The sequence below is a fragment of the Leptonychotes weddellii genome, chromosome 2 (assembly GCF_054177405.1).
Source record: "Leptonychotes weddellii isolate Sample4059 chromosome 2, ASM5417740v2, whole genome shotgun sequence".
Classification (NCBI taxonomy): domain Eukaryota; kingdom Metazoa; phylum Chordata; class Mammalia; order Carnivora; family Phocidae; genus Leptonychotes; species Leptonychotes weddellii.
In genome coordinates, this window is record NC_138370.1 from 2,962,179 (window position 1) to 2,981,156 (window position 18,978).

Sequence of the window (18,978 nt, forward strand, 5' to 3'; positions counted from 1 at the left end):
GAATGTCTCCGGCTAAAATGATTAGCAGCGTGGAAACCGAATCAAGGCACCCAACAAAAACACGGGAAGGGATTTAAAATGTTTAAATTTTACTTGAAAACCCCTATGCTGTAATAGAACTCCAGTGAAATTTTACTAAATATATTCACTTTCAATTGTGAGGACATTTTCCTTTTTAATCAGTGGCTATGGGAAGTTAACAAAAAGAGCTCAAATATTTTTAATGGCTTTAGAAATAGGACATGAACTTATACATAGACTATTCACACATTTATTTTTAATTTTGTAATTCTGCTCAAAATAAATACCTTCCCCTTGTATGGAGATGGAAAATACATGGATATTGTTAATGCTCGTACTGTGCACTTTAACTCGACTTCCTTTAAGAAAAGCTATGATACATTCTGCATTACACGCACCCCCTGGAAATTGCACAGCTAATTGCAATGCCGAGGTAATCAAACTGTACATTAGCTTGGTTTTTTTTTTTTTTTTTTTCTCTCGCATTTCTCTATGTTTGGTTTTCTTTTAGAATTTTTAAATCTGCCTGGCTAGGGTCTGGGGGAGGGGAAGAAAAGAGGAAAACTCTCTTCTACTGGACCTGATTCTCTCTTTCCAGCCAAAGCTGCTGGCCTTAGGGGAGGTCTTCCCAGCCTGGCACTGTAACAAAATCCTCTATGAATCATCTTGCCACTTATGTGGAAGACATCAAGTGGATACTTAAGTTTCTCTCTCTCTCTCTCTCCTTGATTTGTTTACTTTGAATACTAATGAAGAGTGTGGACATTTGCTTCCCACAATCACAGTTAAAACTTAAAGCAAATGCCAGTCTGGCTTTGCCCCTCCCTCCTGCCACAGTGCTTTTGGCCTGAAGTATCAGATTTGAAACATTGACTCCAACAGTCAAAACTGATACTTAAAAAAAACCCAAAATGTTAAAAATAATAATTATAAAAAGACAGACACTTTAGTCCAGTTTGTTCTTGGAATCACCATCCAGGTTATTTTTCCCTTAGATTCCATTAAGGACAGAGTTCTAAAAATCTATCCATATCATAGTTTTTATTTGATGTGTAAATCTCTTTTGAGGTTTTAAACATGAAGTTTCAAGATAATCTTTTTGTTATATTTTGTTTTAAACATTTTTTTAAATCTGTTGAATGAAATTAAGCCCTGGATTTTTATGGAGGAAGTTGAAGACAGGCAGGGGGAAATTCTCAATAAATATAAGTCTCAAATGTTTAGACAGGAGATATGTCCTTTGGCAAGAAACAGCATCATTGCAAATAGCTTAAAGCAATGCACTTTTTTTTTTCATTTAAGGACTAGAAATATGGATTTCTCTTCTTCATTAAATAAACATCTTATTGCTCACATGAGTTTATTTTCTTTCCTCTATCTTAAAGTTAATAGAATCACAACTGGGTGATCATCACAATTGCATGGGTACATACGTGTGTGCTGTGTATTTTTCAAAGGCCTGAGGTAGTAGCAACAGTAGGGCAAATATTGGTTCCTAACTCTTGCCAGGCAATTTTAGACAAGGGGATTGCACAGTTAAGAAGGGATTTGAGATCTTCAGAATAGTGAAGCCAATGAAATATAAATAAATTGTAGTGACAGAGACTGTATGAGCAGTAGGAGTTCTTACCGATTCAAATACAGGGCATTTGAACCCCTATATGAGACATGACTCAGTTATGGATCATGGCAAGGTTTGGTGGTGAGTGAAGAGGGTGTGGCTGAGGTGTGGAAGGAAAGCCAGTTCTGCCTTAATTCAAAGTTCACTTGCTGGAAATTAGCATTTCTCTAACTGAATTTCTCTAATCTTCTATAAATCTACAAAGAGATAATTATGTTTCAATATTAGTCATTAAGGTATAATCTCAAGCAAAAAAATAAAACCGTGTTTAAAGTAAAAATACATAACATCTGCTTTGCATTTCATTTAACTGATTCCATGGAATAAAGAATATCATGAGAATGGTCTCTGACGGCAATAAAAGTGAAGTAAGAATGTTTAATGCTTTGCATTCAATAAACTGTATTCCACTGTTGATCTCAAAAAGTAATCACTGCATCTGCCTTTAACAGTTATATCTTCACATAACGAATTAGTAAACTCTCTTTATTAGCAATGGATAAATGTCAGTTAAAAAAACTCCAATAGCACACCTCGTGGCCAGATGTGGGTTTCATTCTCCCATAAAAGGAACCAGGGACGCTTGGAGAAATGGTGGTTTCTAGGATTGGGGGAAGGCATATACAAGATGAGTCTTCCAGAAAGTAAGGAAGGGTCCAAAACCAACCAAACCAAACCAAACCAAACACCCCTGTTAATGGGGTATGTTGACCAACACAGAGCCAACTGGAAGAGCTTCCGTTCATCTAAGGTGGCACAATTACAGCAAAAAATAAAAATTACTATACTTTAATCTGAAGTATAACATGTTCCTGAGTTCATATTGAGTTCAATAAAAACATGAGGAGAAATAGAAATCTCCAGTGTCGAAGCATACAAAATAATGGATGTAGACACTTCACCCTCAGGGAGGTGGAGCATGACTCCCCATCCCCCAGGCTTGGACTTGCTTTCAAAGAGTGAAATACAGAATGGGGACCACACAGGGAACGTACACAGGAGGAACCTGACAAACTCTACCTCAGTCGTGTGCGCGAGGCCAACATCAACAGCGATCCATCAGAGTGTCAGTGAGATCACATAATGCAATGAGAATGGCACATTACCTCCGAGATTTTCCTCCCCCAAACCCCTACCCCAGACCAATTACAAGATAAACAGACAAATCCCAATTGAAGGTCATTCTGCAAAATTCCCGACTGTCCTCAAAACTGTCAAGGTCATCGAAAACATGAACAGTCTAAGAAACTGTGACAACCAAGAGGAGCCTAAGGAGACATGAGGACTAAATGTAATTTGGCATCCTGGATGGGGTCCTGGGACAGAAGGAGGACTTGGAGAAAAAATAAGGAATGTATGCTATTTAGTTAATAGTAGTGTAATGATGCTGGTTTATTAATTCCTACTGTAAGATCTTAATAACAGAGGAAAATGAGCAGGGAGTATATGAGACCTCCATTCTAAATTCCTCTATGAATTGGAAACTGTTCTAAGCTTTGCACAGTTGCAGTATCGTAGCCAATGAGGTTTATCCAAGGCGCGATCATTGCTAATTGAAAACTGTTCCAAAAAATAAGTTATTTCAAAAAAAACCTTACAGAACTACTGCATCATCAGCTCATTTCTATTAAGTCCTCAACTATTATCATTTAATTTCATCTTATTTAATTTTCCTATGTGCAAGAGTGATTCTTGAACATAGCAAAGATTTCTAAAAATATTATGGAGCTATGATACTTTAATAAAAGCTTTCACTTTAAATTAGAAGGAAATCCTCTATCCTCTTTTTTTTCCCTCCAGGGAGGGAATGTTGTGTCATCTTATTAGCAGGATTTCCTTTAGGGCCCTTTCCCTCTTTGATGGATTTGTTGTAGGCAAGGAACCCTGGAAGATAGGGCTCTAGCCAAGGGATATTTCATTTATATATAGATACATGCAAATGCTTATTTTTTTCTTTTCCTTTAAATCAGAAGCTATTCATGAGGCATTAGGAAGGAAACTCTCACTTTATTTATTTATTTAAAAGTCTTGGGTGTCTTTTCTGAATAGACTCGATAAATACTATTAAGGGAAAACCAATACACTCTGATGAAAACCCAAAAAAATTCTCAGGGAAATGACATGATCACGTTGAATTGAAACATCGATAATACAATCAATCATCAAGCACACATATGATAGAAACATAGCATTAGCAACTGTCACTTTCTTGACCCACCTGCTAGACAAGTGTCCCCCTACCCCTCTCCTTTGAGGTCACCCCCATAAGCTACATACAGGACTAGACATGACGGAGGATTGACAGTGGTACCCCAACATCACCACTGTTACAACATATACATTCAGAGTGTTTTCTAGTTGAGAAAGAAAAAAGCAAACCAAAATAAGAGACATATCAAAAGATTCAAGTCAGAAATAACTACTTTAGTGTAAAGCTCAGTTAGATTATAGGTACTGAAGGATATCAGGAAAAAAAAAACTGGGCTCAAGTAACCCAAAAACTCTTTGTGGAGGAAATGGGAATTAATCCCTCTTGGAGAGCAAAAAGACTCGGCTTACCAGCTAGCACGCCCAAGGTGAGAGTGATCACAGAATGTCTAGAAAAAAGTGGGCTTGTCAGCCTGATTGAAGTGACTCATGCTGTTAGGAAATGAGAAGAAACACCAAAGACATAAAAAGAAACACGTAGAGTCTTGAAAGCAGGGTGAGGGAAGCTTGTTTTCACCCTGACATTTTTAGGTTAGGGGGTTAGAGGACAAAGCAGTTATGAGACATCCATCAGTGTCTGGAATGGAACAAGAGTGAGTAGGGAAGACTTTGGAGTGATTCTTCCTTAAGTAATGGAATCTGCCTAGAAGGGCCACAGGGGGAATGAAAGGCGGGGCCTTTCAGGGTGATTTGGAGACAAAGGTGGGATGAAGGGAATGAAGTCATACAAGAATCAACAACATGTCCCAGGTTTTCAGTCTGAGAGGCTTGAAGAACCATCACAAAACTAAGAAAGAAAGAGAGATTTGTGAGCATCCAAGGCCTGCTACGGATAGATTGGAGCGGGTCACATTTTTGGACATGTTTATTGGTAGGTGTGACAAGCTTGTTCAGAAACAATGGCCACAGAGAGGTTAAAACACGGTAATAGGATCTAAGATGAGCTGCCATAAAACCTTAACTGTCCCTAACATGGACTTATGCAACATTAGGGTCAAATAATGAAGAAAAGGAATATTCAGAGTCTCCAAGAATGAGTACGTGAGACAGTTCAGATGGTCTTTTGATGATAGAGAATATGCAATTACCTACTCAGTGATTTGAGGAAAACACAGTGTCATGTCTCCAAAACAATGGGTCTCATGGTCTAGGGTGAGGGTAATCATGCTCTTCATCGTCCAAACAGGGACACTTCTGAAAGGAAAAGGGGGCACTATTTTTAGCTATTTTTCATTATAGAGGCATGAATTTGTACTCTTGCTGAGCTTCTAAAAACCACCTCAGCCAGTCTCCATGACTGGCAAATCCCCAGGACCATTAGAATAAAAGTTTTTTCCTAAAACACCGTAGCCAACATCTTAGTGGGACTAGCCTCCAACTGGCAGCTTCCCTAGAGGCCTGAGGGTCACTGGCTGAACCACACAGAATAGTGGCCATGGAGCAGGACAGATGGAAAGACAGGAAAGAATGACCCTGGGAGCCAGGGGATGGAGCCAGAAGTGAAAGGCAGAGCTGTAAAGACAAGTTGTCTCCATTTTCACCATCTGGGTCCCCCTCCCTGTCTCCCTGCGCTGTCCCCGCTGCATTACCTCTGTCACTAATGTCCTGTGGCTAATGTGTCAGCTGGACTGGCCAAAGGAGGCCCAGAGAGCTGATAAAGCATTATTTCTGGGTGTGTCTATGAGGTTGTTTCTGGAGGGCGTCAGCAACTGAGTCAGTACAGTGAGTAAAGAAGACCGTCCCCAGCGCAGATGGGCGTCATCCAATCCACTGAGGGCCCGGCCAGAATGGAAGAGAAAGGGGAAGGAAGGGGCATTTACTCTTTCTGTTTGAGCTGAGAGCTCCCCCATCTTCTTCCCCCAACATCAGAGCTCCTGGATCTCAAGCCTTCCCATTTGGACTGGAACTGCACCCCAGGCCCCCGGCTTCTAGCTTGCAGATCAGATGGTGGGACTTCTCGGAGCCCATAATCCTGTGAGAGAGATCCTCATCCTAAACCCCTCTCTGTGCACATCTAGACAGGTGCTATGGGCTCCGAGTCCCTACAGAACCCTGGCTGAACAACTTTATTGCCCATTTGGCCTCTCTCTGCCACTTTCTTGCATTTTTAACTACTTCATGCTTGTTTGTTTGTTTTTTTGAAGTCAAAATAGCATTCAGTGTTATCTGAAGAAAAGATAGGTGAAACTCGGCTGCAAATCTCAATGCAGGCAAAATGCCCTCTGGATCCTGCCCGACATGCTCGCTCCTGACTCTGCAGGGACATGTCGGGTGGGCGGCCCGGAGGCCCCTCTGCCACTGTTTACTCCACGGTGTTTCAGCAGCAAAAGTTCATCGCTGGTAGAAAATGCCTGCCCTCCGGTCTTGATATCTGTTCTGAAGCTAGAGAGGCACATTTCCATATTGTAATGCATCCTAACTATGTAGCACTTCTCTTTATCAAAAGAAATGGAAATACGTTGTTGAATTTATGCTGCAATGTAAAGTACACTTAACAATCATGGCAAAATAATTTATTTTCAGTGGGCTCTTTTTGTCAACCATCTCTCCTGTCATTTTTCCACATCTGACAATGAATGTACTGATATCGTTTAATCTTATGGGAGAAAAAAAAAATAGAAGAAGAAGACCTGTAGCCATTACAGAAAATTTAGGAAGTCAGAAGATTCTCTTTTTTTTTTTTTTTTTAAAGATTTATTTATTCATTTGAAAGAGTGAGAATGAGAGAGAGTACATGAGAGGGGGGAGGGTCAGAGGGAGAAGCAGGCTCCTCGCCGAGCAGGGAGCCCGATGCGGGACTCGATCCTGGGACTCCAGGATCATGACCTGAGCCGAAGGCAGTTGCTTAACCAACTGAGCCACCCAGGCGCCCGGAAGTCAGAAGATTTTCAAGAAAGAAATAAAAATTAGCTATCATCCCATCTCCTTGAAATACCTACTGTTGACAGACATTCATGACCTCTACTTCAGCATATTTTCTGCCAACTCTGTAAACTCATTTTATTTATTTATTTTTTAAAGATTTTATTTATTTATTTGACAGAGAGAGACACAGTGAGAGAAGGAACACAAGCAGGGGGAGTGGGAGAGGGAGAAGCAGGCCTCCGCTGAGCAGGGAGCCCGATGCGGGGCTCCATCCCAGGACCCTGGGATCACGACCTGAGCCGAAGGCAGACGCTTAACGACTGAGCCACCCGGGCACCCCTGTAAACTCATTTTAAATTCTCAAATAAACTCATTAAAAAATTCTATATGCAGATGTGTCATCATTTGCTCTGTTACATATCTAATAATTTTTATGTTATGTTATGTTATGTTATATATCTGCCTATTTGTTGTTGCTATCCCACTGTGTTAGGTGGTCTGATACTTTTTTAGGGGACAATGGATAATGCTCTCTTCTGTTCGAAAATGCTGCGACCATTTATATCCCCACCCAACAGCGTCCAACAGTGAGGGGACCCTAACACTGTCCTTAGCATATGAAATTTTAAATCTCTGCAAACTTGATTATAACTTGCATTGTTATTCATAACATTGAGATAGTTTCAATAAGTTTGATAAGCAGAGATGTTTTCTCATCCGATCTGCATGCTGATGCCCTTAACCAGCTACATCATTTCTCATTTGTAAGAGTTTGTGTGTCACACACTTGGACACCTACTTGACATTAAGTTTGTTAACGTGCTGCTGTAGATTTCTATACAGCTGATTTAATGATTGCCCCTTCACCCAGCATATGGTTCCTGAGCACCCACAAAGCAGGAAGAACTGCATGCAGTTACAGGGGTCCTGTGATGAATGGGATGGACGTAATTCATTTCAGAGCTCTCTCCTTTACCATTGGTTCGACTGCTTTTAAGCATTTAATTCTGCATCCTTGTGAATTTTGACGTAGAGCCATTTCTCTTTTATTTTACATTTGATGAGTTTTAAACACTGGGGTTTTAATGCATGGGATTGCTTACATGTCTTTGGAAGAGCTGAGAGAGCAAAGGGGGAAGAGAATTCATCAGCGATCAGTAACTACAGAAAGCCGCGCTCACCTCTGGGGTGAGAAGGAGGGAGAGGAGGAGGCGATGTTACCAGGGCCCAGAAGCTGGTGGTCAGTGGAGAGTCTCACGGGGACGGGGCAGGGGCTGCATGTGCGGAGGAGGGCAGTGTCCGTGCTGGAACCTTCTTTTACTTCTCTTTTAATGACTGTATTTAAACAACTTGGGATCTATTTTGTTTTGCCATGTGACGTGAGCGTTAACCCTCATCTCTAACAAATTGACTTGGGTTTATTTTAAAAGTACATGTTGTTGGAGTGGTGGGGGGTGGGAGGGATGGGGGCTGGGTGATAGACACTAGGGATGGTATGTGCTATGGTGAGCGCTGTGAATTGTGCAAGACTGTTGAATCACAGATCTGTACCTCTGAAACAAATAATACATTATATGTTAAAAAAAAAAAAGAAGAAGAAGGTAGCAGGAGGGGAAGAATGAAGGGGGGGGAAACGGAGGGGTGGACGAACCATGAGAGATGATGGACTCTGGGAAACAAACTGAGGGTTCTAGAGGGGGGTGTGGAATGGGTTAGCCTGGTGATGGGTATTAAAGAGGGCACGTACTGCATGGAGCACTGGGTGTTAGACGCAAACAATGAATCATGGAACACTACATCAAAACTAATGATGTAACGTATGGTGATTAACATAACATAATAAAATTAAATTAAAAAAAGAAAAAAAGTACATGAAAATCACACTCAGACACCGGAAAACCTGACATAGAGCTGATTCAGTCACTTTGGGACCAGCCAGGTAATTCCTCAGTGCCTCAGCTTTATCTTCTGTAAAACTAGGAGCTTGGTGAAATCATTTAGAAGGTTATTGTTTAGCTAAATATGTAAATGTCTTTTTACTAAGCTTTTAAAAATTTCATCTATTCCATAATTTGGATTTATAATATTTCTCAGGCTGCTCTGCTCACAGAAACTATGACACTATAGAGGTTGCCACCTTTTAAAATCTAAATACTATAAAATTGTCTCTTTGTGTGAATGAGTATTTTTGCCCTAATTAGTACACTTCTATAATCGTGGCAGTGCCTAAGAGAGGTAAGCAAATGATCATGAGCTACTCCGTATAATACTTTAATAGAACAGTACTTAGGTATGACACTCGCAATATTGATTATGGCAAATGATGATAGAATTCTAGTGCTCTCAACAATATTTAAATACATTTGTAACTCCCTTGTTTGTGTTCTTTCTAAACTATAGGCAATTGTAACCCCTACTATGCATCTGATTACAAACTCTGCAGGTGAAGTAGATGAAAAATCCAGAAGCCCAATTTTACTGAAGGCGTATCATGTGTGGTACACATTTTCACTGATCATGTATGCTCTAGGTACTGTATGATTCTAATTGGATTCCAACAGATTAACTGTGTTATGTATTGACTAGTGAGGTTTTTATTTTTTTTAAGATTATTTATTTATTTATTTATTTATTTGAGAGAGGAGGGAGAGAGAGAGTAAGAGAGAGCACAAGTGGGGGCAGTGGCAGAGGGAGAGGGAGAAGCAGACTCCCCGCCGAGCAGGGAGCCCGACACGGGACTCGATCCCGGGACTCCGGGACCATGACCTGAGCCGAAGGCAGTCGCTCAACCAACTGAGCCACCCAGGTGCCAGAGTAGTGAGGTTTTTTAAAAAAAATTCCACTTTACTCTCTATTCATATTTGAAAATAAATTGTTCTAAACCTTCTATGCTATGTAAGCCTGCAAAGTCTAGTAGTTATGAATACTGATTAAGTATCAGACATTAAATTAACATAGGTGTAATATATCCCTGAGAAATTAGCTTAATCATTTGCATACAAGTTGATTTGAAACATAAGAATAAACATGGTGTGATTTAGAGAAATTTCTGAATTATTCCCTTTCTTCCTCTCTCTCTCTCTCTCACATACACACACACACACCACACTCATACACACATTCTTTCTCTTCTAATATACAACAATAGCTACAATGTAACTATTCCTTCTTTCAACTTCACACTTCCCTTCAATAAGTTTTAGATATCTTTGGTCAAAAAAAAATGTTAAGAAAAAGTTTGAGGACTAATAGGCTATGTGGATGGTAATAAAGTCTCTCCTTCAAGAGGTTCATTAATTTTAAAGAGAAACAATGGTAACTTCACAGTGGAGTCACTCCCCAGACCCCACCTTAACCAAGTAGTCAATGTCAGCTTCAACAGTGAAAAGCCATATTGGTATCACGTGCCTGTGGAAAGAATTGATCACTTCTGTGGTATTCTGGCCAAAAATACACAATTCAACCAAATCGTGAGACAACATTAGACAGACCCAAATTGAGAAACATTCTATAAAGTAAGTGATCAGTAATCTTCCAAACTGTCAAGGTCATAACAGACAAGGCAAGATAGAGGACCAGACACAAATTAGAGAGGACCAAGGAGAGGTGATGGTTTACTGTCACACTGGGACCAGGATGCAAGCCTGGAACTGAAAAGTGATGCAGGAAAATGGGAGAAATCTCAGAATTTAGATAATAATAATGTGTCAACATGAACATTTTTATAACTGCACTGTGGGTGTGTAAGATTTTAACACATTGACATTCCCAAAGCCGACGCTGTCACGCATGGACATCAGGCTTGAAGGTGATGTTTTTTCTGGTTGGTATCTCTCAAGGGGGCTGGTCATCTCACGTTTTCCACCTCCCGCTCACCAAGGCTCAGCCTTACCCTGTCTCTCCCTGGTCGACCCTGACTGACTCATTTGCTTCATTCTTACAGAGTGTACAAGACTCATGGTCATTACGTGAAAGAAAATGTGTAGAAATATTCTATTAGATTAGACTGTAGGAAATAAAAGAACCTGTCTTTTGAGGTCCCTCAAAAAGATGGTATATATGGGATTTGAATTTCTTTTATCTGATACCAAAATCAGGACTTCAGAATACTTATGTTCTCAATGAAAGATGGTGGCATAATGGCATAATTAATACAGAATAAACCTCAGTCAACTAAAGACATATTGGACAAAGTAAAATATGTATTTTTGCATATGGTACTATGATAGCATTGGGCACAATGAAAGATTTCCCTTCAAAAAGAAACTCAATTCCATTAAACAAACATTACCAAAGACATCAAGATTACTGACCTAACAGTAGTAAGGCATGTTGAGTTCTTTCTCCAGAAAGTAGGGTGGAGTTACTCTGAACTACCCTGGAGCTGACCTCATTAGGCTGCAGTCCAGACCCTTAACTCTCCACTCATACCTACGCTCTCTGCTCCCAGTTCATCATTTAAGCTCTATTGAATAGCTATAATAAGTACCCCTTTGAGTATAAATTCCTCAAGAGAAAAAGATAAAAGACTTGGATATACATTAGATCTTAAGAAGGATATATACTATGGTTTTTAAGTGTAGAAAAAAATAAATTTGCACATCAGCTTTTAGCATACATGATATAAATGAAATTGGTTTGAATTTACTATTTTTTATGCTTTCACACTATTGGATCCATTAACTTTTTGTGTCTAACAGAAAGAAGAAACTAGCAACTCCAAGTTTCAGATGCTTTAAAATGATCTCAAGGAATCCTCAGGACCACCTCCCCACATTTTGTCTAGGAGGAACTCTAGGCTCAGAACTATTCAATGCTTCAAAATTACATTGTGTATAAGTGGGCAGGTGCACACTCATTTTATCATCTAAATGGCATATAGGAAGGCTTATAGAAACAACTGAGAGGTCCCAGCATCTGGGTGCACATCAGTGACTTCAGTGTGAACTATGGGAATATTCCAGACCCCATTTAAGCAGTAGGATTCTGGAGTAACAGCTGTTCCGCAATTAAACAATACTACCATCCTCTGTTCTGTGTTTCTATGTGTATTAATGTTCACAACCTGATGATTCCTCTGTTTCATAATATTTCAGCTTAACTCCAGATGATGTGCAGGGCTATATAATTCAAATTATAATTGATCCTTGAACAACAAAGGTTTGAACTGGAAGGGTCCATTTATGTGAAGATTTTTTTTTGATACATACAGTGAAGTAAATGTATTTATCTTCATTTTGATTTTCCTAACAACAGTTTCTTTTCTCCGGCTTACTTTATTGTAACAACTCAGCATATAACACATCTATAATATACATAACACAACATACAAAATATGCGTTAACTGTTGATGTTATCAGTAAGGCTTCTGGTTAGCAGGAGGCTATTAGTATATTATAGTTAAGTTCTGGGGGAGTCAAAGTCATATGTGAATTTTCCACTGCACGCGGGTCAGTGCCTCTAACCCCCACATTGTTCAAGGGTTAGCTGCACTGACCTAGTATTTTAACAGAGGACATGGAACAAGATCCTAAGCACCACAGTCTACTGAGCCCACGCCCCTTTCCAAGGGGTAGAAAAGAATGGGGCATAGGTGTGGAGAATCTCTGAGTCAGTGAATAGTTCATGTTGAAAGTATTTTTTTTATGTACTTACAGAAATTATGATTCAGAATGCCTAGAACTGCATTTAAGATATGCATGCCCTCATTCTCATGAAGCTTACCTGGATACCATGAATTCAACAGTTGTTCCTAATATTATACAGAGTAGAATAGGGGCGCCCGGTATTATATACAGTAGAGCAGGGGCACCTGGGTGGCTCAGTTGGATGAGCACCCAACTCTTGATTTTGGCTCAGGTCATGATCTCAGTTTTGTGAGATCAAGCCCTGAGTCTGGCTCTCTGCTCTGCATGGAGTCTGCTTGTCTCCCTCCCTCTGCTCCTCACCCCCACCATCTCTCTCAAATAAATAAAATCTTTAAAAAAAATAGAGTAATCTGTCCTCTGTTATGTTATTCCAGGACACCTAATGCCATGACTCTGGCAGAGTGCTCAAACCAGAAACATTTATGAACCTCAGATTCTAACAAAGGGTCCCTAAACATGGAGTGTTTAATAGATGTTTGTTGGATTTACTGCATGTGAGTCATCGCCATACTTCATTGTTCACAGAAATATCCCAGATTGAGAAACCAAATCATCAGAGTGAGGGAAACCTAGTAAAAACTATACCCTATGAGAAACATAGGGTGGGTAAAATGATTTCCTTTATGAAGATAAATCACCAATTCCCCCAAAGTCAAACGTCACCATACCAAATATTTACCAAAGTGGAACTTGAAAATTGTAACACTAAAATTACAGAATTTTAAAAAGAAACCTCTTCCTAAGTATATGGCTAATATATTAATATTAGCCTAAGTGTTAATTAATGTTACACTCTGGAAGAAAATTATTTTATGGAAATTGCTCTCAATAGTGTACTGTTTAGATAGAACTTGCGAAAAAGTTCTCAGGGACACTTCAGCTCCTTGGTAGATGTTTGTTATTGGTCAGAGTGATTTTCTTGGCTCCAGCTCAAAAGGAGCAATGCTCCCATCATCCCTAAATCACCAACACGGTCTCCAGCCTCACCTACACCTGAACCTACCCACCCTGCAAAGGACAGAATGATCTCAGAAATGCAATTTGCCCATTTCCCAGATGGTTTCTATGACACCTAAGCATATCCGTCCCTCCTGAAATTCAGAGTCCCCATTCCACCACATCTTCTTTCCTTTTGGCTGATTTTCTCTGTTTTTTTTTCTTTGTGTCCTTTGATCATAATGATTCCTCCAGTCTGGTCTCACTGCTGATTCCCTGTCAGTCAGCTCCATCCTGCCCTCACTATGGCACCTTATTATGTTGGCTGTTCTCCAGCCTCAATGGGAATCTTGAATTTGCCCAGGAATCTGAAATGCTTCCTTCACTAGCCATTGCTTTCCTTCCTCTCAAATGTCCAGCACCAGACATTCTTTACCTCTCCATCAAAATCCATCTTGCATCCCAATGTCCGACAGAGAATCTTCATCCTATTGGTTGTTGGTCTCTATAGGAGAATTCAAAGACAAGTCTGGAAGAGCAAAGAGGACCCCGAGTAGAGAAAGACCTAATATGGCAGGTAAATAGTTTACATTTAAGCAGAGAGACCATGGTAAATCACACAAGGTGTTTAGTCTTAGGAACACTACCCTGACAGTTGTTTTTGGAGAATATATTGCAGACAAGGGGTACAGATGGTGAGATAGCTAGGAAGATAGTGTTAATGGAGGCTTTCATTAGGGTAAAAACAGTAGGCTTGACTGAAGGGTTGGAATAAAATGAATCTTCTGGATCTTGGGATTTAAGGAAAAAATGAAAGCACCAAATTTTGAAGCCCAGATGGTATCGTTAATGGTAAAAATAATCTTCCAGGCATGTGCTATTGCTAAAAGAAAAAGAAAATCATGAAAAGTAATGTGTGATGATTTATATTATTTGTTGGAGTAGCAGTAATAGGCATCATTTGAAATAGACTATTTAAGATGCTGGTGGTATATCTAGATAAAAAAATAAAATGTTTGAAAAAAATTAAAAAGGCAATTGCTGGGTTTAGAATAAACTGGAGCTTTTCATAAAACAGACTGAAGGGGAAGTTCTTAATTTGGAATATGAGCTAACAGTATGCCATCTGGTGGATAGGAGGTATCACAGTGTTAATCACTTTGTCTAAACAAATTTAAATAATGTAAATTTCAGCTCTTACTTACTCAAACTGTGGGAGTGGATTATTTTAAAATTGACTAACTATAATGCTTGATACTGAGTCTTTAAAAAATGTGTAATAAGTCCTATATTAACCTATATTCAGTAGTGCAAACATTTCTCTGGTTTTTCCTAAATAGTAATTCAAAATATTTTACAATAGTCAAGTCACGATTCAAAGCCAAATGTCAAGGTGTGTTTGATCTACATAATCAGGAAATCCTGCCTATTTTAGCATCATATTTGCACAATTGCTCACCGAAAATCTTTTCCACGTGAGCTTATCTTTTACAACACACAGAAGAGACCTACAAATCTAAGATGGTTTAAAAAATATTAAATGTTTAGTAATATTCTTTAAGGACTTAATATAAAAAATAGTTATAATAAATTAAAAGGAAAAGCTACAGCAACGAAGGGATTTCCCAAAGAGGCAGCCTTGAGGCAATAGTACTTTATTTCAGTTAAAATGGGCATATTCGTTCAACTTATTTCAAATGATAATCCAAAAGCTTACAAGAATTAAAAAGAAGAGTCTCAGATACTTCAGAAAGTTGTAGGTTTATGTTTTAGTCATGAATGGCAGTTGTCAACAAATCCTCTTTACTGTCATTCAAAAGCATATCCGCCAGGATCACACAAAATACAAAACATGATTAGGAAGTAACAGCCGTGGGTTTTATGCCTGGTAAGTTAAAAGTTTAGGATCTGAGAATAGGAGGGCATGTCAGAGATACCAAGTCCAAATCTATTCACACCAAGCCTCTAGGGTCTATGCACAACTGAATCAGTAAAGAGTCCTTTCTGCTAATGGGTCAAAAATCTGCCTTTGTGGGGCACCTGGGTGGCTCAGTCGTTAAGTGTCTGCCTTCGGCTCAGGTCATGATCCCACGGTCCTGGGATCGAGCCCCGCATCGGGCTCCCTGCTCGGCGGGAAGCCTGCTTCTCCCTCTCCCACTCCCCCTGCTTGTGTTCCCTCTCTCGCTGTGTCTCTCTCTCTGTCAAATAAATAAATAAAATCTTTAATAAAAAAAAAAATCTGCCTTTGTGTGTTTATGCCTTTTCCTTCCTTTATGTCTGGAACCACCACAGTGCAAGCCTGACTTCTCTTGGGCATGAGAGCCATTTAAAGCCTCGAAGGTGGCAAGGATGACTGTTTCCATCTTTTCTCATTGATCCCAGTTTGTTCAAAGTCATGACAGTTTCCATGGCCATCCCAGAATCTCTCATCTCACAGACTTTAATGCATCCCTGTTCTTTGTCACGGAACATGCAGATCCATAGGCCAGAAGTGAGATGGCACACTCTTGGCTTAGATATCCTAATTTACATCTTCTTTTCTCCCTTATCCTACATCATCGGAATGTTTCCAGGGAAAGCCTGGACAGGGCGATAAATACTAAAACACATGTATTCATTGTAAAATTTTTCATTGAGGATACAAAATAACATCATCAACTGGCCAACTTCTTTTTTGGGGGGACCAGACTATTTCTATCGATACATTCTGTCCTTGCATTTGTACCATATACTGAGCATAAACAAAGAATTTAGAACTACAAGAATTTCAAAAATGCTACCATATGCCTCTATTTTATCCTTATCATCCTCATCTGGTTGTGTTCCCCATGCTCTTATCTGGAGGAAGTACTTGAAAATTATAATCGGGCGTCTGGGTGGCTCAGTTGGTTAAGCGACTGCCTTCAGCTCAGGTCATGATCCCGGGGTCCTGGGATCGAGCCCCACATCGGGCTCCCTGCTCTGCGGGGAGACTGCTTCTCCCTCTCCCACTCCCCCTGCTTGTGTTCCCTCTCTCGCTGTGTCTCTCTCTGTCAAATAAATAAATAAAATTAAAAAAAAAAAAAAAAGAAAATTACAATCAATAAGGTTCCTGGAATTAGAACAAAGGAGGCACAGGAAAAACGGTTCCAAGATCCCAAGAAAAACATTATTTGCATAGTTTTTTCTTCTTAGACATTTAATAGAAAAATGTAAAGGACATCATGTCACTCGTGTACTCAACAGGAGAAATTTAAAATGTTAGCATTTTATCAAAAGGGCATCAGATGATTTTTTAAGAAATAATTATTTCAAGTCAACTCAAAGCATATTTTCTTCCCTCCCTGAAAACAATAAAGATGCAGTTACATCTCTATTATTAATTTGGTGTAAATACAGCCTACGTGTTTATAATTTTACTCATAAAATTCGTATTTTAAATTTGTGAAAATAGTCACACATATCTTATTCTTCCACCTCTTCTTTTGTTTTTTGAAATCTACTTAACATTGAAAGTTACTCAACTACTTTGTCTTAACCGCACTAAAGTATGGTATGTATGTGAATATTATAGAAACTTATATATCTACCACCCTGATGACAGACATGTGGGCCATTTCCAATTTCCCACTATTACAAATAGTTCTGGAATGAACAATCTTGTACGTGTCTTACGATGTGCGTGAATAATAATTGGTTCATCAGGTACAAACATTTTTAACTTTTTTTTTTAAGATTTTATTTATTTATTTGAGAGAGAGTGAGAGACAGTATGAGAAGGGAGAGTGTCAGAGGGAGAAGCAGACTCCCCAGTGAGCCAGAAGCCCAATATGGGGCTCCATCCCAGGACTCCGGGATCATGACCTGAGCTGAAGGCAGTCCCTTAGCCAACTGAGCCCCAACATTTTTAACTTTAACAGTGCCAATTTGCCTTTCAAAATTGCTCTACTAATTTACATTTCCATCAGCAATGTGGGACTTACCACTTTCATACGTTGTCCTAAATATTTGGGATTCCATTTTTTAGACAGTTAGTCAAAACTTGACAATTTAGTATCAATTAAATGTTATCTCATTGCTTTTTAATTTGAATTTCCTGAGCCTGTCAAGCCTAGCCATATTTTCTACTAGTCAGGATCCCATGCCTTGTTCTCTACTCATTTTTATATTAGATTGTTAGCTCTTTTTCTCACTGACTTGTAGTTCTTTACATTATATACACTTGCACGTATGTACGTGTATGTGCATATATGCTACTTGGTATTATATATGATTATATATAATTGACTACATGTTGCAAATAGAATCTCAGAGGCTGTGGTTTACCTTCTTCGTATTATCTGTTTCATATAATCTTCTGACTTGTTTTTTAAAATTTCAATGTACTACTCAAATTTTCCAATCTATTATTTGTATTTTTATAACTTCATTTAATAATATTCCACCCTTTTCCATTTCCCCCACCTAAGGTATAAATATATAATATATAATTACATACAATATTATATGTAATAAATTGCATATATTATATAATATAAATATATTAATATATTGTAATATAATCATTATATTATAATAATTAATTATTTAAAAAAATTATTCTTCATGTTTGGGATTTTAATCCACCTGGAATTTATTTGGAGGTAATGCAAAATGAGAATCTAGTGTTCTTAATATTCAATGGTATGGAATTGCTTTTGTTTTGTTTTTGGTATTTTTTTAGTGATTTATAATTTAATGAGAACATCGGAGGCTGTGTGATATCAATATCTAGGGTAATGTTGATACTTCTTTCATAAGAACACTTAATTTTTATTTATTTTTTATTTTTTAAAAGATTTTATTTAGGGGCGCCTGGGTGGCTCAGTCGTTAAGCATCTGCCTTCGGCTCAGGTCATGATCCCAGGGTCCTGGGATCGAGCCCCGCATCGGGCTCCCTCCTCAGCTGGAAGCCTGCTTCTCCCTCTCCCACTCCCCCTGCTTGTGTTCCCTCTCTCGCTGTCTCTCTCTGTCAAAAAATAAATTAAAAAAAAAAAGATTTTATTTATTTGAGAGAGAGAGAATGAGAGAGAGCGAGTACATGAGAGGGGGGAGGGTCAGAGGGAGAAGCAGACTCCCCGCCGAGCAGGGAGCCCGATGCGGGACTCGATCCCGGGACTCCAGGATCACGACCTGAGCCGAAGGCAGATGCTTAACCAACTGAGCCACCCAGGCACCCCAAGAATACTTAATTTTTTTAAAATGTCCCATGTATGTTTTAGAAAATAATGTATATTCTGTATATATCAAGAAAAACATTCATTAAAGCAGGACAGTTAATTTTTACTCAGGACTTCTAACTTGAATAAGTTTTGTCTGCTTTATTTACAAGTTTCTGATAATAGATATTTTAACGTCTCACTTCAGAATTGTCAATTTCTCCTTATTTTTCTGCCAGTTCACACTTTATATATTCTATCTACTTCAAAGCTATGCTGTTAGGTGAATACAAGTTTATGATGTTTATATAATTTAGTAGACTGATCTTTTCATCCTGGTGTACAACTTCTGTATCTCTATTAATGCATTTTGCTAAAGCTTTGTGTTGTCATGTTAGGGCATTTCTTTTTTTTTTTTTTTTTTTATTTATTCATTTTTATTTTTTTTTTTATTCTTATGTTAATCCCCATACATTACATCATTAGTTCTAGATGAATTGTT

The 18,978-nt window shown here is 38.8% G+C and overlaps 1 protein-coding gene and 1 pseudogene across 1 annotated transcript in view; one reads left to right on the forward strand and one right to left on the reverse strand.

Moving 5' to 3' along the window:
- The window catches only part of LOC145720263 (CUB and sushi domain-containing protein 1-like), an 861,742-nt gene that overhangs the window by 268,057 nt on the left and 574,707 nt on the right, over positions 1 to 18,978 (reverse strand). The gene's annotated exons all lie outside the window — the stretch shown is intronic.
- Positions 3,135 to 3,264, forward strand: LOC115938159 (U4 spliceosomal RNA; annotated as a pseudogene).